General features: G+C 39.5%; 2 non-coding genes across 2 annotated transcripts; both read left to right on the forward strand.

Annotated features, from left to right (window-relative positions):
• The first annotated feature begins 14,574 nt into the window (after positions 1-14,574).
• LOC127077954 (small nucleolar RNA R71) lies at positions 14,575-14,681 on the forward strand. The gene has a single exon (XR_007787712.1). It is a non-coding gene; the product is annotated as a small nucleolar RNA R71 (small nucleolar RNA).
• Positions 14,682-17,207: 2,526 nt separating this feature from the next.
• On the forward strand, positions 17,208-17,314 carry LOC127077955 (small nucleolar RNA R71). The gene has a single exon (XR_007787713.1). It is a non-coding gene; the product is annotated as a small nucleolar RNA R71 (small nucleolar RNA).
• The last annotated feature ends 2,481 nt before the right edge of the window (positions 17,315-19,795 follow it).

The following is a 19,795-nucleotide window of genomic DNA, read 5'->3' on the forward strand; positions in this document are numbered from 1 at the left end:
CAAAAACCCCCTGCAGGGTACCCATGAAGAGATCAGACATCTCTCTGTCCACTAGAGGGGGTTGAACTCTGGCAGCCAACTCTCTCCACCGTTGTGCATACTCTTTAAACCCTTCACTATTTTTCTGAGACATACCCTGCAGCTGGGTACGACTCGGGGCCATATCAGCATTGAACTGATATTGTTTAAAGAATGCATCTCCCAGATCCTGCCAGCTCTCGATGTCAGCAGATTTCAGCTTGGTGTACCACTCCAAGAATCCTCCAGACAGACTGTCTTGGAAGAAGTACATCCAAAGCTTTTGATCTGTTGTGTACGCAGAGATCTTGCGGACAAAGGCCTGAAGATGAGTTTCCGGGCAGGAACTCCCATTGTATTTGTCAAACGCGGGCGCTTTGAACTTTTGGGGGATCACAATCCCCTCGACCAGCCCCATGTTGGACATGTTGACAAATCCCGGAGTAGCATGGCTTTCCAGAGCCCTTACCTTCTCTGCCAGTAACTGAATCTCCTTATTCTGTGGTTGGGCACCATATTGACCAAGTGGCTCATTCAGCATGGAGAATTGATCAGCTTCTCGGTCTTCCTCCCTATCTTCATCGAAGTCATAGAATGGAGGCACAAAATTATCCTTCAGATTCTGCCCCGGTTGGCCACCAGCACCAGCATTATTCACCACACCAATGGTTGTCCTCTTTCTGCCGTCGCGGGACCCTTGCCTCTGGTTGGAGACTCCATCCAAGTTAACCCCACTGTTTGCTGCAGAAGCCCGCTCGAGCTTTTCAACTTTGCCTGCCAGAGCTTTCTGATCAATTGCAAAACCCTGCATGATGTTGATCAGCTCAGTCATCTTGTCCTTCAGCTCGAGGAGATCTGTGTTTGGGAGATCCATTAGTCTGGGAGTATTGCGTCTGGTGAAGTATCTGTGAGGACGGGTTGAGCGCAAAGGTACAGTTCTGCGAGCACGAGCAATGATTCCTGCAAAACAGCAAACAGGTTAATATGCATGAATGCAACGTCTATCCATATGAGGAAGCTTCTGTCCTTTGATTCTGATTTCATCGAGACAGACAACATTTTGACATCCATATTCTGAAATTCAAGATGTCTCTCAACCAGATTCTCAATCAATAATACTCCCCATATGGCTAGACGTGAGTTTGAGTGCAGATGAATGCCAAATGAGAATGATGCAGATGTATGCAATGCATTGTGCCATCCTCCAAGTCCTCTGATCATCTGTTGCACTGAAGCACAGCCCTGACCTCTGAACCGATCACAACCATCTGAGGAATATGTAATCATAAATCCAACTCAAGGGTTCCGAAATAAACGGAAGACAGATACATCATCATCATCATCATCATCAATCTCTGAGCAGATACCCCTCATCATCTGAATCGGCCCGGGGAATCCTGAAATAAACGGATCCCCACTGATAAATAACACGGCCCGGGGAATCCTGAAATAAACGGATCCCCACTGATAAATCACGGACAGCACTCCGGCGTCTCGGCGATAAATGACCATAAATCCGACTTATAAATAGGACTCTGATCCACGGAACAAAAAGTCACCATCTGAGCAATGCATCTGAAATAATCAACCCTCCCCTCACAGGTAAATTCTAAACAGGTTATCCTAAGGCGGATAATAGTCTCGACAATCGGGCAGAGATACTCAATGGGTTTGCCCTTTCGGGTGTGCCATTGCAGCTCTCCTGAGATCGTCTAAACCAAAGATCCGGGAAATGATCGGTCACCAGAGTCAACAGCTCAAAAGAGATAACCCAACCAAAGTGGAAAACCCCACTGGAAGAGCACTTCTCAGATGAACCTCGTCCGGCTTGTGGTATGTCACATCGCAACATCATGCCCAACCGACATGTGAGCGACGCGAGACCACGCTAATCCTAGGTGTATACTCGGGCCTGGGTTTTAGCCCCACTCAGAACACCCACCCCAAACAGAGGAACCACCTGCACAGAGGACGGCAACAACATGATAGTATGATGCATGCAAATATTAATGCAAATATAGATACACACTGGTTAGAATAATAAATGCAATAAATCACACAAAACAAGCAACCTAAACTATCCTAGAACGCTAGGAAGGACTCGCTTAGGGACGATGGACCAGCATAGGTCTACATCTCGTATATCCCCAGTGGAGTCGCCAGCTGTCGCATCCTGCGAAAAAATCAACCGGCGAGACTCAAATAAAAACACACAGAGCCGCCACTGCGCGTTATTTATCCCAAAATAGGGAAAGGAAACGCTCAGAGAAACCTGGAAAGAACATGGTCTCGCGACCAGAGAGAAAGGGTAAGGGAGTCGGTTACGCAAGGGGAAGGTATTAGCACCCCTCACGTCCGTCGTACTCGACGGGATCCACGTTCTAAAATAAGAAAAGGTTGCTAAACATCACACACACACAGGGAACGCAGGTGGGGTTAAGAGAAGGGAGCTCGATAGGACATCGCATCCTATGCCTACATATCTTGTCTGGAACAAGAATCAGAGCCACTGTAGTTCGGCTTACGCACGCCAAACAACACAAAACAAACAAACAAGCAAGGGTGGCAAACATGGAGCCCGACAACCACTGGATGGAATTACGTCGGCATCCGAACCAAAACACACTCAAAAGGGCAAACGTGGAGCCCGACTGCCAATTACTGGGCTTACGTCGGCATCCGAACCAAAACACGCACAAAACGGCAAACGTGGAGCCCGACAGCCAATCACTGGGCTTACGTCGGCATCCGAACCAAAACACAATCAGATAACAAACAAACACACGCAAAAAAGAAAAAGGTTGCCCGGAGAGGTCTCGCACGACCCCCTGCCTACATACCTCGTCTGGAACGAGGATCAGGGCGATGTAGTTCCCCTGAAAGGGACTGAATTACTAGCCAGAAACCAGGGAAAGACATACTACTAGGGAGCTGGACTCGAGCCTAGTGTTGTCATGCATCGTTGCCCTAAGTTCAGTTTTCTATCATACTTGCATAAGCAAACTACTCCTATCCAGGAAAGAAGCAAGCACACAAGCATACAGAATATAAGCATACATCAAATGAGAACAAGCATCTCAAACAAGCACGTCAATCAGATATCCACATAGCACGCACTATAGCCAAACAAGGGGCTCACACAATAGGTTTGACTGCCGAAGCGAGTCGTCTGTACGGGCTGGGTTTGCTCTTAACCTTGCCATTACGAGGCTAAGGTGAAGCAGATGAAAGGTGAAGTGAGGATCAGACCTCACAGCTCTTATCCCTGACCAGGGAGAGCTTCTGACAAATGAGCATGGGTCCAGAATGGGGGAACCCTTCTATACTCAGAGACTCTGACACAATGTGCACTGCACGGATCTTGGGCTTGTAATCTCAATGCTACAACCATGTAATGGGAGCAAGGAGAAGACTCAACTGAATAGTGGGGGATAGATCGCTTATCCCTAACTTCCACCAATTGCCTCTTTAGAGGACTTTCACCTGCTTAGGCACAAAATTAAACAATCACAATCATCGCCTCTTAAGGAGGACTTCAGACATTTATTTTCCCGGCCCGGTAACAGCCGGGTCTCCAGACTACATGAAGTTAGGAAGTTATACCTCAATGCAAGTTGCTTAAGCAAAGCAAAGCAAAAGTTCACAAGGAACTGAGCAACTAAAAGTACCTGGAAACAGTCAAACACAGTTAGTACTCAGACAGACAAAACTAAACAGCAAGTATCAACCAATTAATCTATACAGCTCAATGCACAACAAAGCAAGCTCAAAGTTCAAGCCCAAACTTCACAACCTACAAAACAATGTTATGTTAGTGTACAAACATCAAACAACATCAATTGAATCAACTTGGATCATTCTCCATGAGCCTTATGTTATTCATCCTGAAAAATCAAGCAAACATTAGCAACAAGACCACTAGGCTAAGCCTAGGGTCCAAAGGCAAGAAAAATTCCTAAACAGCACGGTATTCACCAACCAAAGTCAAATTAATGTCAAACAAGAGCCAACACAATTAGTCTCATGTTTATATCATTCATCATGTTCATGTTATGCACAAAACAATCCAAACTAGTTCAAATGAAGCACCAAACATGCAAACAGAACTATTGCATTCAAATCCACATCAAAACACTTCCAAAAATTCTCAAATAAATTACACCTAAACAGGACCTAATCCAGGTATGGCACACCAAATTTCAGCTTAATTGGGCAAATGGAACTATGTCAATGAAAATCAACAAAAACAGACACAATTATATGCTCCAAATCACAACATCAACACATGCTTCCACTTCAAAAATTCATAACTCAATGAAAACAATAAAGAAATGGATGAGACCAAAACAGGGATGTCACATCATGTGTCTATTACAAGCCTACCAAATTTCATGATCATTCAATACCATATGAGCATTTCACAAAAGATCTACCAACATATGTCACATGAGCTTGCACATTTGACCAACAGAGATGAAAAATGGAAATCAAATTGAAAATGCCACATAAAATTCCACAAAAATTCACATAGCATCTTAACATGTTAATCAACCATCATGCAAAATTTCACATTAATCCAACAAGTATAGGTCACTCAAAAAAATCCAGCAAATTGACATAATGAGGTGTGACACAAATTGTCACACCTAAGTTCCAAAATTCATAACTCAATGGCCAGGCATCAAAAATTCATGAAATCTATATGTAAATAAGCATCAACCAGTCAACAATCATCACAAAAAATTTCAAGAATTTATTTGCAACCATGAGAATTTCATGAACAAAATGGCAAAGTGTATCAAATTTACATACATGTGAAACAAACCTAAGTCAAACATACTTCCTACCATGCACAACCTTCAAAAATGAGTCAAATAAATCCTACAGTCAACAACAAAGTCAACATAAAAATTTCCACATTTTTCTGATTTTTCTATGATTTTTGGTGAATTTTCTAAGGTGTTATGAATTTTTTAGAATTTTTAATTAATTAAAATTTAGTAATGGCATTTCTGTAATTAGTTAAGGCGGGAGCGGGAAACACCGAGTTCAAAAATTCGAATGGAAATCTGGATCAAACACAAGTTTATCGTCGTTTCCAATCAGAAATCACCAGAACACGCAAGAACATGGAATTTCCAAACCAACACTAAAATGCGCAAATGAGTACTCGTTAGAACCGTATGAACATGCACAATCCAAATACGAACTCGAATTAACCTAACAGTTGCTATTTCACACGAATCGATCATGTTAGGGTTTTGGATCGAAACTTCAAACCTAGATTTCTCAGCCTACAGTTCATCATTTGCAAATCTAAAAGCATCACGATGCTCTACATAGCATGACCTATAGAACTCACACAAGCATTAAGCGAATCATGATGATCGAATTTTGAGGCACCTGTTATGGCAGTGATGCTATTGATGACCTTTGCGCGATTCAGCTCCAAACAGTTGCACTATATGCTCGAGGAAATGAGATGCAAAGCCTAGATTCCACTGATTTCATTCCTAGTGCTTGAATTCTTCAATTCACCATGGATGCTCCATATGAGACAGTCACGATTCAATGCTCTTTTTCCTTCAATCTCCAAAAACAGTTGATGATAATGATTAGAGGAAGTGGCAGCAAAAGGAATCTCGAAAATTGATCAAGATTTGATGAAGCTTGATGAAGTTGAAGGTTTTGGTGTTCTTGAGGATTTGAGAGAATTTGGAAAGTTTGAGATCCAATTTTGGGGAATGTGATTTTCTGTTATGCTTAGAAAGTGATTAAGATTATATACCAATACTTAATTACCACCTAAACATGTTTAATCAACCATTTGGAGATGATTAGTGAAATTGGTTAATTTCAAGTGAGGGCAAAAAAGGAATTTCATATGCCAGCTCATTGCCACCTCATTGACAGCTCACACACCTTCCAAATGCCATGTGTGAGCTGTTGCCACTTGCCCCACTCTCATTGGATGAGTATTTTTGAAATTCACCATGTGGTAGCTTAATGTCCAATTTTGCACTTTCATTTTTCAAGCCAATTCTCAAATTACAAGCCTTTGCCATGAAATGATAATTCCAACAAATTTCAGATACCATTTGTGAGGTGTAGCAAAAATCCCCACTCAAAAATTCCAATTATTTCACAAGTTGGACAATTTTGCCCCTGGTTCATTTAACTGTCCATTCGAAATTTGACTTTTTGCATTGACCACTTTTGGAAAAATCCAATTATGCACCATGAAAGTACATGTCAAATGGAGTTTGTGCATATAAAGAACTTGCAATTTGGACAAACCATGTGGAAGTTATGGCCTCCTGATTATGGGTTATTTCTGAAATTCACTGAGCCATAACTTTCCAACCATACATGGGATTTTCAAGTTCTTGGACTTTTTGGAAAGGTAAGAACAAGATCTACAACTTTCATGTTGAACAAATTTTCATTTGAAGCTTCTTTGGACACGTGGTCTTGAGGTCAAAAACTTTCCATTTTTGGAAACTTCAATTACAAGTCACTTTCTATTTTTGGCAGTTTTTGTCCTGACTTGATTTTCTCCATTCTTAAGCTTTGAGATGTCAAATAACACTTGTTCCAACATGAATGAAGTGCATCCAACTCATTTCCACCTCCAAATCCATCAAATCATGTACAGTTGACCACAGTTGACTTTTTCAACTGACAGACGAATCTGGCAATGCATAGATCAATCTGAGCTCCAATCCTCTGATGAAATGGCCCAAGGATGAAACCCTAGCCTCAATTAGCACAAAATAATCACATAATGAACCCCATATCCATCATAAACCTCATCTCCTGATTATGCCCTGATTGGCCCAATACAACTGATTAGGGTTGACCAGTGGTCAAAACCCTAATCTCAAGGAATCTGCTTCAACACTTGATTCTTATGATGATAACCAACCATGATGATGATGATGTATCATTGCAATCAAGATGAAGACCAACATCCATTGAGAATCATGAAACCCTAATTCACAGCCCAATCCTCAGATGGCCCATGATCAGTCAATAAACCCTAGGCTTGCACTTTGACTTCTTCATCTTCTGATCAAGACTTAGGAGTATGACTTGCACAATGTAACCACATGATATGCAATATGCAATGCCTAATGACCTAAAATGATATGCAAAATGATATGCTAGTCCCAAGAGAAGAGGGCAAATTTTGAGGTGTTACACATGGCACTCAACTAATCCTGGGATAGTGAATACTCGGTGTTGAACATGCGGAAAGTTGCGGCACCGGTTAAGTACTCGTCTTCACCGGTTGGAGTGGTGTATGAATAAGAACTTAAAAATTCTAAGGTGAGTGATGGGTAGGTAGGTTGATTGTGTGTGCAAAGAAAGGTTAAATCAGCAAGCCAAAGCATCCATTGCACACCTTGAAGTAATCCTAATTCTTGTAAAGAATTTAAATCAGGATACCTGGTAGAGATGACACCTCGTTGTTGAAACCGATCGAATTGCTCTCGTTGATAGTTATCATCTTCGGATCGGAAGATGATATTTCCAAATTGTTGGTTTTCCGCCATACTGATAGGTGGGTTGAAAGAAGGAAAGAGGGTGCAAATGTATTTGTATAGAGTGGTTTGTTGGAATGATGTGGTTTAGGGAGAAATGGAGTGTAGGTATTTATAGGAAAAGTTTTTGGAAGTTGGAAGAGGAGTGGGTGAGAGAAAAATAAATGTGGAGGAATGTGAGTGGGGTGGAGTAAAGAGGTGAATGAATGGGGAAAATAAAAAGGTGGGGGGTAACGGTCGTGTCCCCAACGGTCACCAACGTTCACCTATTCTGGAGCTGTCACGCTCGTGACAGAAGGTGTTACGGGCGTCACATGCACTTGCGTGACGACCGTGATGGCTTGTGTGACGCTCGTCACACCAGTCAGCTTGCAACGGTCACTTACGTGGGTGCTTCCTAATTTGTTTTTATTATTTTATTGTTTTTATTTTGTTTTGTTTATGTTTATTATATTTTGCTATTGTTATATTTTTGAACTGCCATGCATGCTACTCTACTACACACCATAGTGTATATATATTTTTCTCTAATAGGCTATGTAAGTAGCATACAGTAAATATCATTATTGATAATTGTAGATATTGCATAAATCAAAATAAAATAAAATTGAACCAATAACGCAATAGCTTCATAAAATAAACATAATGTAACATTTGAAGGTAAAAGAAAACATGGAAAAACAAATACTAAGATTAAAACAATGTTAAACGAAACTATAGATTCCCTAAAACTAAAACTAATTAACTAAAAACTTCTAGCCATTTGCAGGATCTCTGGCCGGAGGAGCAAAGGCATTGACACGGCGGTCCAACTCGAGAAAATGATTTGTCATAGTGCTCATGTATTGCAGAATTTCATGTCCCATCATATTTAACTCCTCTCTCATGGCAGCTTGTTCTGACATCAAAGCTTGAATAACGGTATTATAATCATTTCCGGGTAGATGATGTCTAAGATCTGGTATTGCTGATTCTGCTGACGGGATAGGATGAGGTGGAGAGGCTGCATTGTGGTAACCAGTTGGTGTCTGTGGATCAGACTCAGCATAAGGAATCTGGTCGTCACAAATCTCATAGTCTTGGATGGATTCAACAGATCTAACAGGAGAAGGTATTCCATCCAGGTTGTAAAGCCAATTGTTTCGGTCATGAACACTAGTCATCGGACTAGGCATTGTGAATAGGTAAACAACTTGGTTATTAATTATTAATTCAAACTCTTCAGGTCCCAGATTTCTGATAAATAAAGTGTTGAAAAGGAAATGTATGTTCATAGACTCGATGCCACAGAAAGGGTTCGAGTCAAGCATGGGTTGGCGCAATCCAATAGCATTGGCAATCATGGTTATCAATCCTCCTATTTGAATCGGTGCACGGTCAGCTTGAATAAGGCGGTCGAAACTCGCCAACATATATGTGGCACCATTCACTGGACGGTTCTGGGAAGCACCGAATATTATGAAGAGTTCATCACGTGATACTGTGGTAATCTTTGATCTCTTTCCAAAAAGAGTGTGTGCTAGGATTTTGTGGAAATAGCGAAAAGCCGAGTTATGTATGTTTCCAGAGAGAAACTCATGTTCCTCAGGGTCGTCATTACCCGTCAAACTTCCCCAAAAATGTTCAAGCTCTCTATATTCAAAAAGGTCTTCTTGGCTCATGGTGAATGTATCAAAAGAGGTAGGGAACCCTAAAAGGTTAGTAAACTCTTGAATGTTAAACTGATACTCCATATTGAACATCCTGAATTGAATGAAACCTCGGTTTATTCCTTTTCCATGGTTTGGTAAATAGATCAGGGAGCTAAGGAATTCTAGAGTTAGCCTTCGGTAAGTAACAAATTGTCTGCAAATAGGAGTGGTTTCCCACCCTATTTTATTCAGCAGATACATGACACTATCTCTTAGCCCAAGTACGATCATTGCATCTTCATCAGCATAGAAGGTTGGGTGCATCTCTCTCTCAGAAAGTTCTTCAAATTTTTGTCTTTGAGCTCTCCCTCTGAATTTGATACCCATACGATCAATTTGTCCCATCAGGTTAGTGTTAACTAAAGAAAAGAAAAACCAGAATTTAGTCAGGATTTGGCCAGATGCCGAAAGAAGAAAAGAAGAAAAGTTTTATAAAATAAAATAAGTGAAGAATGAATACTAAATAAAATCAAAAGAATAATCAAAGAAAAGATAGTAAAATTTTGTGGGTTGTCTCCCACGAAGCGCTTTGTTTAATGTCGCAAGCTCGACATAAAACTAGTAAATGTTAATCTATAGATTTAGGAGACAATACGTCTAATTTCAGGATTTGCGAGTCTTCATTGTTTTCATCATAGTGATAATGTTTCAGACGCTGCCCGTTTACGATAAATGTTTCCATAGATTTTCCTTTAATTTCCACTGCTCCACTAGGGAAAACATTAGTGACTTGGAAAGGGCCTGACCATCTTGAGCGTAGTTTTCCTGGGAATAACTTAAGTCTAGAGTTAAACAAAAGGACTACATCGCCTTGTTTGAAAGTTTTCCTTGATATGCGCTTATCATGCCATTTTTTCGTTCTTTCCTTGTAGATTCTGGCATTTTCGTATGCGTCTTGTCTAAGTTCTTCTAATTCGTTTATATCAAGGATTCGCTTTTCACCGGCGGCCTTATAGTTTAAATTTAAAGTTTTAATAGCCCAATAGGCCTTATGTTCTAATTCTACCGGGAGGTGGCAAGATTTTTCGTAAATAAGCCTAAATGGGGTTGTTCCTATGGGAGTTTTGTAAGCAGTTCGATAAGCCCATAAAGCTTCAGGTAATTTTGATGACCAGTCTTTTCTTGACGTGGCGACTGTTTTTTCCAATATCTGTTTAATTTCTCTGTTAGACACTTCCACTTGCCCACTGGTTTGAGGATGGTAAGGTGTCGCTACTCGATGTTTTACACCATACTTAAACAATAGTTTTTCGAGTATCTTAGATATGAAATGCGATCCACCATCGCTGACTACTATTCTTGGGACACCAAATCTTGGAAAGATTATATTCTTAAAGAGTCTAGTTACTACTTGTGTGTCGTTTGTTGGAGAAGCTATAGCTTCAATCCATTTTGATACGTAGTCAACCGCTACGAGTATGTACTTGTTACCGAAAGAAGGTGGAAAAGGTCCCATGAAATCTATTCCCCACACGTCGAAAATCTCTACTTCCAAGATGCCCTTTTGTGGCATCTCGTCACGTCTAGATATGTTTCCTGTGCGTTGACATCTATCACATTTCTTGACAGCATCATGCACATCCTTCCATATGTTTGGCTAATAAAGACCGGCTTGTAAGATTTTAGAGCAGGTCTTGGATGTACTTGCGTGTCCACCATAAGGAGCGGAATTACAATGTTGGATTATACTTTCTATCTCTTCTTCAGGTATACACCGACGGAAGATACCATCGGGGCCTCTTTTGAAAAGTAAAGGGTCGTCCCAATAATAATGTTTTATGTCATGGAAGAATCGTTTCTTTTGTTGGTAGGATAAATCAAGTGGAACCATTCCGACGGCTAAATAATTGACAAAGTCGGCGTACTATGGTGTAACGCATACATCCAAGGTGGTCTCTACCCGTTCATCAGCTCTATTTTCTTCCAAATTAGCTATGAGTTTATCGTACGAGAAGTCATCATTGATCGATGTTCTTTCCGGTTCCATATTTTCGAGTATAGAAAGGTGATCTGCTACTACGTTTTCAGTTCCTTTTTTATCTTTGATTTCCAAATCAAATTCTTGTAACAACAAGATCCACCTTAGGAGTCTAGGTTTAGCGTCCTTTTTTGTTAAGAGGTACTTAATGGCAGCGTGGTCAGTGTAAACGATTATTTTTGCTCCGACCAAGTAAGAACGAAATTTATCTAGTGCAAATACTACTGCTAGAAGTTCTTTCTCGGTCGTGGCGTAATTCATCTGTGCTTCATCTAGAGTTCTACTTGTATAATATATGACATGAATTTTTTTATCCTTTCGTTGTCCTAAAACAGCGCCTACGGCGTAGTCACTTGTGTTACACATTATTTCGAATGGTTCATTCCAATCCGGAGTCTGCATTATGGGCGCGGAGATCAATGCTTGTTTAAGTGTTTGAAATGCTTCTAAACATTTATTGTTGAAGATGAATTCAGCGTCTTTCATTAATAATCCGGTTAGAGGCTTAGTTATTTTAGAGAAATCTTTAATAAATCGTCGATAAAAATCGGCATGTCCTAAGAAGCTTCGTACTTCTCTCACAGTTTTCGGAGGTTGAAGGTTTTCGATTACTTCTATTTTGGCTTTGTCTACTTCAATTCCTCTATTTGATATGATGTGTCCTAAAACAATCCCTTCTTGTACCATAAAGTGACATTTTTCCCAATTAAGTACTAGGTTTACTTTTACACATCGTTCTAGAACTCTTTCTAGGTTTTTAAGGCATTCTTCAAAACTTTGTCCGCATACGGAAAAATCATCCATAAAGACTTCCATGATGTTTTCAAGAAAATCGGCGAATATTGCAATCATGCACCTTTGGAAGGTTGCAGGAGCATTGCACAAGCCAAACGCCATTCGTCGATAAGCGAAGGTACCAAAAGGACATGTGAACGTTGTCTTTTCTTGGTCATCAGGATGAATTGGTATTTGAAAGAAGCCTGAGTAACCGTCCAGATAGCAGAAATGAGAATGTTTGGCTAATCGTTTTAACATTTGATCTATGAATGGTAAAGTAAAATGATCTTTTCGTGTTGCTTTGTTTAGCTTTCTATAATCAATGCACATTCTCCATCCCGATTTGATTCGTTTGGTTATAGTTTCTCCTTTTTCATTTTCGATAACTGTTATACCTCCTCTCTTTGGTACTATGTGTACAGGACTAACCCATTTGCTATCGGATATAGGATATATGATACTTGCCTCTAATAACTTCGTTACTTCCTTCTTCACTACCTCACTCAGGATCGGGTTTAATCTCCTCTGATGTTCCCTAGAAGTTTTACAGTCTTCTTCTAGCATGATGTGGTGCATACAAATAGAAGGACTTATCCCTTTAAGATCGGTGATGTTGTATCCTAGTGCGGTCGGATATTTTCTTAAGATATGTAGGAGTTTTTCGGTTTCGAGTTTTCCTAGGTCTGCATTGACTATCACGGGTCGTTCAAGTTCTGAGTCTAGGAATTCATATCTCAGATTTTTGGGAAGTGTTTTCAGGTCGAGGGTAGGTTTCTTAAGGCATTACGTAGGATCCGATGTTACTGCTAAGCATTGGCTCAGTCTGTCTTCTACACGACAGTCAGTCAATTCGTCATTTTCTAATTCTGTTTCTTTTATGCATTCATCGATGATATCCCTGAAGTAACATGTGTCTTCTATTGCAGGTGCTTTCAAAAATTTGGAAAGAATGAATTCAATTTTCTCTTCTCCTACTTCGAAAGTGAGTCGTCCTCGTTTTACGTCTATGATGGCACCGGCGGTTGCTAAGAATGGTCTTCCCAATATAATGGGGGTAACTTCATCTTCTCTTATGTCCATAATTATAAAATCGGTTGGAATGTAGAATTGACCTATGCGCACGGGAACGTTTTCAAGAATTCCTACGGGATATCTAACGGAACGATCTGCTAATTGCACAGACATTTTAGTTGGTCTTAATTCTCCTATTTCAAGTCTCTTGCATATGGACAAGGGCATAACACTGATACCGGCTCCTAAATCGCATAAAGCTTTGTCTATGACAAATTTTCCTATGTGACAGGGTATAGAGAAACTACCAGGATCTTTAAGTTTAGGAGGCATATTCTGGATTATAGCGCTACATTCAGCAGTGAGTGTAACGGTTTCGCTATCTTCAAGTTTCCTTTTATTAGAAAGAATTTCTTTTAAGAACTTAGCATATGAAGGCATCTGTGTAATAGCTTCTGTGAAAGGAATGGTGACATTTAATTGTTTCAGTAGGTCAACAAATTTTTTAAATTGGCCCGCGTCTTTGGTTTTAATTAGCCTCTGAGGATAAGGGATAGGTGGTTTGTAAGGCGGTGGAGGTACATAGGGTTCTTTCTTTTCTATGGTTTCCTTAGTACTCTCTTTCTTTTCCTTAGGTTTATTTTCTTCCTCAGTTGACTTTTTAGAGTTTTGGTTTTCAATTCTTGGATCAGATGGTCCTTCTACCTCTGTTCCACTTCTCAATATAATTGCATGAGCGTGGCTTTTCGGGTTAGGTTGGGGCTCTCCTGGAAATGTACCAGTTGGGGCAACAGTAGGCGCTTGTTGTTGAGCTACTTGTGAGATTTGTGTTTCCAGCATTTTGATATGGGTAGCCAGGGCATCTACTTTACTTGCTAGTTGTTTAATTTGTTCGTTAGTGTGTACATTCTGGTTTAAGAAATCTTTATTGGTTTACTGTTGAGAAGCTATGAAGTTCTCCATCATGATTTCCAAGTTGGATTTCCTAGGAACGTTATTGTTAGGCGTAGATGGGGTCGGCTTTTGATATCCAGGAGGTATAGTTGGGGCTTGATTGGGAGCTTGTCCTGGTGCGTATAAAGCATTGTTACTCTTATATCAAAAGTTAGGATGGTTCTTCCAGTTTGAGTTATAGGTATGCGAGTAAGGATTTCCTTGATCATAGTTCACCTGCTCTGCTTGGATTCCTGTTAGGAGTTGACAATCTGTAGGAGTGTGACCTTGGATTCCACAGACTTCGCAATTTTGAGTCACGGCAACCACGGTGGCTGGAGGTGATACATTTAAACTTTCAATTTTCTGGGCAAGAGCATCCACTTTTGCATTAACATGATCAAGGCTACTTATCTCGTACATGCCAGTTTTCGTTTGAGGTTTTTCTACCATTGTTCGGTCGCTTCCCCACTGATAATGGTTTTGGGCCATGCTTTCGATAAGTTGATAAGCGTCAGCGTAAGGTTTATCCATTAGCGCACCACCTGCGGCGGCGTCTATTGTTAATCTTGTATTGTATAAGAGACCATTATAGAAGGTGTGAATTACTAACCAGTCCTCTAAACCATGGTGTGGACAAAGTCTCATCATGTCTTTGTATCTTTCCCATGCTTCGAAAAGAGACTCGTTATCTTTCTGTTTAAATCCATTTATCTGGGCTCTTAACATAGCTGTTTTGCTTGGAGGAAAATATCGGGCAAGAAAGACTTTCATCAACTCATTCCATGTGGTGACTGAGTTGGAAGGAAGAGACTGAAGCCATCTTCTAGCTTTATCTCTTAACGAGAAAGGAAAAAGACGAAGTCGAATTGCCTCTGAAGTGACACCATTAGCTTTAACAGTATCAGCGTATTGAATAAATACGGATAAATGAAGGTTTGGATCCTCGGTAGGATTTCCAGAGAACTGATTCTGTTGTACTGCCTGCAACAGCGAAGGTTTAAGTTCGAAGTTGTTTGCTTCGATTGCGGGTGGAGCAATACTCGAATGCGGCTCATCTTACGATGGAGCAGCGTAATCTCGAAGAGCACGAGCTGGTTCTGCCATCTCGGGTATCGGCGAAGGAAGAAGATTTTTGAGATCAGGAATTTCGATTGGAGGAAGATTGTTTTCAGCACGATACTCCCGAATTCATCGTAAGACTCGGAGATATCGTTCAACGTCGTTGATTCGTAAGTAATACGGTTCGCCTTGTGAGCGAGTGTGTGGCATACAAATCAACGAAAGACAAGAAAAAAAAATAAAAAATTGCCTTAGTCTCTACAGCGTAACAGAAGAGTTACGATATCGACTAAATAAAAGTCCCCGGCAACGGCGCCAAAAACTTGATCGCGACTTTATGAGTCTATTGGGGTATTAACTGCAAGTGCACAGTCTAATCGCGTAGTAATAAAAGATATCGATCCCACAGGGACTTAAAGAATCGATATACCGTTTTTCTAGGGTTACTTCGTAAAGCTAAGGCGGATGATACTTTGATGATTAGGGGGGGAAAAGTAAAACTAAAATTGAATCTAGATTAAATATCGAATAACACGGATATCGGTATGTAGTTCGTCGTAATTAGGGAATCAAATCTTCGTTGGTTTCTTAGTTTTAAAATAAGTCCTTTCATTAGACACTATTGATTAAAAATCTTTTCTCAAACTCTCGCTCTGTTGAATAGACTATGATTTTACCTTAACGTACGCTCTCACTATTTAGTTAAAACTAAAATCACTTTTTGAAAACAATAGAATCTATAGAAAATCTTTTTATTAAAATACTAACCGTTTAAACACCCTCGTCTCAAACTCTCGCTCTGTTGACTTAGATTATATGATTAAACTTAAATGCTTAACTCTCGTCCTCACATTTAACCTTTAAAAACACTTTTTGAAAATGATTAGAATTTAATTAACTCTAAAAATTGCTTTCGCCCTGATTTAAAGTTAATGTCCAATTTACACTGTCCAATTAAAAACTCAAACCGTCGTTCTATTGATTTTAACTTCTTTACGTCTTTTACTCTCGTACAAAAACTTTGGTATTAACCCTGTAAATTGAGACCATAAAAAGAGTGACTTTATCTTTAAATAAATTTAAACCAACTTAGTTTTGATTCCTTTATTCCGCTTACTTTACATACCGATACCTAAGTTTATTTAGCTGGATATGCTAAACAAGCCTAAACAATAATTATGCTTAAATACAGCCATATCAGACAAACAGTATAGATAAACAGCAGTACAGAGCATATATAAATTAAAACAATAAATTAATGAACCTGTAATATTAATAGAAATCTTGATTGTTCTCTAGCTTCGATGCTTGAACACTCCACCACAAACTGGTTGGATTTGTTCTTCACAATCTTCGATCAGACAGTAAAATAAAGGCGAAGGAATAAAATACTATGATCTAACGTAAGGTTAGATCCAGTAAAAACTACACAATAGTTTCCGGTGTAGAAACTAGTGTGAAAAAAAAATCAATGCTTTGGAAATTAACTAGAAAAGAAAAGGAAATAAAAATTGCTAAGAAAGTATAGTGCTGGAAAATTAAGAAGCAGGAAAAAAAATAATAATGCACGGTGCCGAAAACTGGAAAATTGAGAGAGAGCTGCAGGGTTCCACCATTGGTCCTATTTATACCAATCCATCAAGTGGCCGTTTCTTCCAAAGTCCTTCAGTAGGTTTTCGTCACACGTCAACTGGTCAAGCGAAGAAAAGGGTGAACGTGCTTCTGTTACGCGTCAAAGCCAAAAATATAGGAATGGGGGTGTGACGCTCGTCATACCTTATGTGGCGCTCGTAACACTTAGCAGGAGGGCGTGACGCTCGTCACACCTTGTGTGGCGGTCGTCACAGCATCACAGCGCCTCTCCTTGTAGTTGTGGGTTGGGCTTTAGTGGATTGCTTTTTTATCCTCTTTTTGCACCTCCTTTTCTTTCTATTTCACGTATGCTTCAAATAGTGTTACCTAAAATAAATAAAAGGAAAATACCAAGTAATACCGAATAATATGAAATAAATCGAATCAAATAATAATATAATTTAATTAAATAGAGTCCAAAAATGTGATATTATTTCATGTTATCAATAAGCGTCAGCGTAAGGTTTATCCATTAGCGCACCACCTGCGGCGGCGTCTATTGTTAATCTTGTATTGTATAAGAGACCATTATAAAAGGTGTGAATTACTAACCAGTCCTCTAAACCATGGTGTGGACAAAGTCTCATCATGTCTTTGTATCTTTCCCATGCTTCGAAAAGAGACTCGTTATCTTTCTGTTTAAATCCATTTATCTGGGCTCTTAACATAGCTGTTTTGCTTGGAGGAAAATATCGGGCAAGAAAGACTTTCTTCAACTCATTCCATGTGGTGACTGAGTTGGAGGGAAAAGACTGAAGCCATCTTCTAGCTTTATCTCTTAACGAGAAAGGAAAGAGACGAAGTCGAATTGCCTCTGAAGTGACACCATTAGCTTCAACAGTATCAGCGTATTGAACAAATACGGATAAATGAAGGTTTGGATCCTCGGTAGGATTTCCAGAAAATTGGTTTTGTTGCACTGCCTGCAACAGTGAAGGTTTAAGTTCGAAGTTGTTTGCTTCAATTGCGGGTGGAGCAATACTCGAATGCGGCTCATCTTGCGATGGAGCAGCGTAATCTCGAAGAGCACGAGCTGGTTCTGCCATCTCGGGTATCGGCGAAGGAAGAAGATTTTTGAGATCAGGAATTTCGATTGGAGGAAGATTGTTTGCAGCACGATACTCCCAAATTCGTCGTAAGACTCGGAGATATCGTTCAACGTCGTTGATTCGTAAGTAATACGGTTCTCCTTGTGAGCGAGTGTGTGGCATACAAATCAACGAAAGACAAAAGAAAAAAAAATTGCCTTAGTCTCTACAGCGTAACAGAAGAGTTACGATATCGACTAAATAAAAGTCCCCGGCAACGGCGCCAAAAACTTTATCGCGACTTTATGAGTCTATTAGGGTATTAACTGCAAGTGCACAGTCTAATCGCGTAGTTTTAAAAGATATCGATCCCACAGGGACTTAATGAATCGATATACCGTTTTTCTAGGGTTACTTCGTAAAGCTAAGGCGGATGATACTTTGATGATTAGGGGGACAAAGTAAAACTAAAATTGGATCTAGATTAAATATCGAATAACGCGGATATCGGTATGTAGTTCGTCGTAATTAGCGAATCAAATCTTCGTTGGTTGCTTAGTTTTAAAATAAGTCCTTTCATTAGACACTATTGATTAAAAATCTTTTCTCAAACTCTCGCTCTGTTGAATAGACTATGATTTTACCTTAACGTACGCTCTCACTATTTAGTTAAAACTAAAATCACTTTTTGAAAACAATAGAATCTATAGAAACTCTTTTTATTAAAATACTAACCGTTTAAACACCCTCGTCTCAAACTCTCGCTTTGTTGACTTAGATTATATGATTAAACTTAAATGCTTAACTCTCGTCCTCACATTTAACCTTTAAAAATACTTTTTGAAAATGATTAGAATTTAATTAACTCTAAAAATTGCTTTCACCCTGATTTAAAGTTAATGTCCAATTTACACTGTCCAGTTAAAAGCTCAAACTGTCGTTCTATTGATTTTAACTTCTTTATGTCTTTTACTCTCGTACAAAACTTTGGTATTAACCCTGTAAATTGAGACCATAAAAAGAGTGACTATATTTTTAAATAAATTTAAACCAACTTAGTTTTGATTCCTTTATTCCGCTTACTTTACATACCGATATCTAAGTTTATTTAGCCGGACATGCTAAACAAGCCTAAACAATAATTATGCTTAAATACAGCCATATCAGACAAACAGTATAGATAAACAGCAGTACAGAGCATATATAAATTAAAACAATAAATTAATGAACCTGTAAAATTAATAGAAATCTTGGTTGTTCTCTAACTTCGATGCTTGAACACTCCACCACAAACCGGTTGGATTTGTTCTTCACAATCTTCGATCAGACAGAAAAATAAAACGAAGGAATAAAATACTATGATCCAACGTAAGGTCTATTTATATTAATCCATCATGTAACTGTTGCACAAAAATTCTTTCAGTAGGTTTCGTGTCAACGAGTCAAGCTAAGAAAAAGGCCGAACGTGCTTCTGTTACGCGTCAAAGCCAAAAATATAGGAATGGGGTGTGACGCTCGTCACAACCTGTGTTACGCTCGTAACACTGAACAGAGGGGCGTGACGCTCGTCACGCCAAGTGTGGCGGTCGTCACAGCGCTTCAGCGCTTCTCCTTGTAGTTGTGGGCTGGGCTTTAGTGGAATGCTTCTTTTTTTGGAGAATCCTCTTTTTGCACCCCTTTTCTTTCCTTTTCACACATGCTTCAGTTTATGTTACCTGCTTTAAATATAAGGGAAATATCAAGTAATGTCGAATAATATAAAATAAATCGAATCAAATAATAATATAATTTAATTAAATCGAGTCCAAAAATGCGATATTATTTCATGTTATCAAAAGGTAAAATACCAACAAAGGGATGCTTGATGATCCCTGTAAAAGGCAAACCCAAAGATGAGAGGGAGTGGACTAAGATGTGGTCTTGTTTGTATGCAAGGATGCAAAATGAGATGTGGGATCTTAGGATTAAAAATTAGGTTATGACAAGGATGTGCCTTATTTAGTAGCTCTTTCAGACTACAAGCCTTCTCGCGCCTCAATTTCTCCATGAAGGAGTTATCTTGCTTCAGACCATTCTCAAAGATCTAGAACACGAGGCTCTTGTTATATTTTCCTACTTCCA

This window comes from Lathyrus oleraceus, chromosome 4, assembly GCF_024323335.1.
Source record: "Lathyrus oleraceus cultivar Zhongwan6 chromosome 4, CAAS_Psat_ZW6_1.0, whole genome shotgun sequence".
In the NCBI taxonomy this organism is placed as follows: domain Eukaryota; kingdom Viridiplantae; phylum Streptophyta; class Magnoliopsida; order Fabales; family Fabaceae; genus Lathyrus; species Lathyrus oleraceus.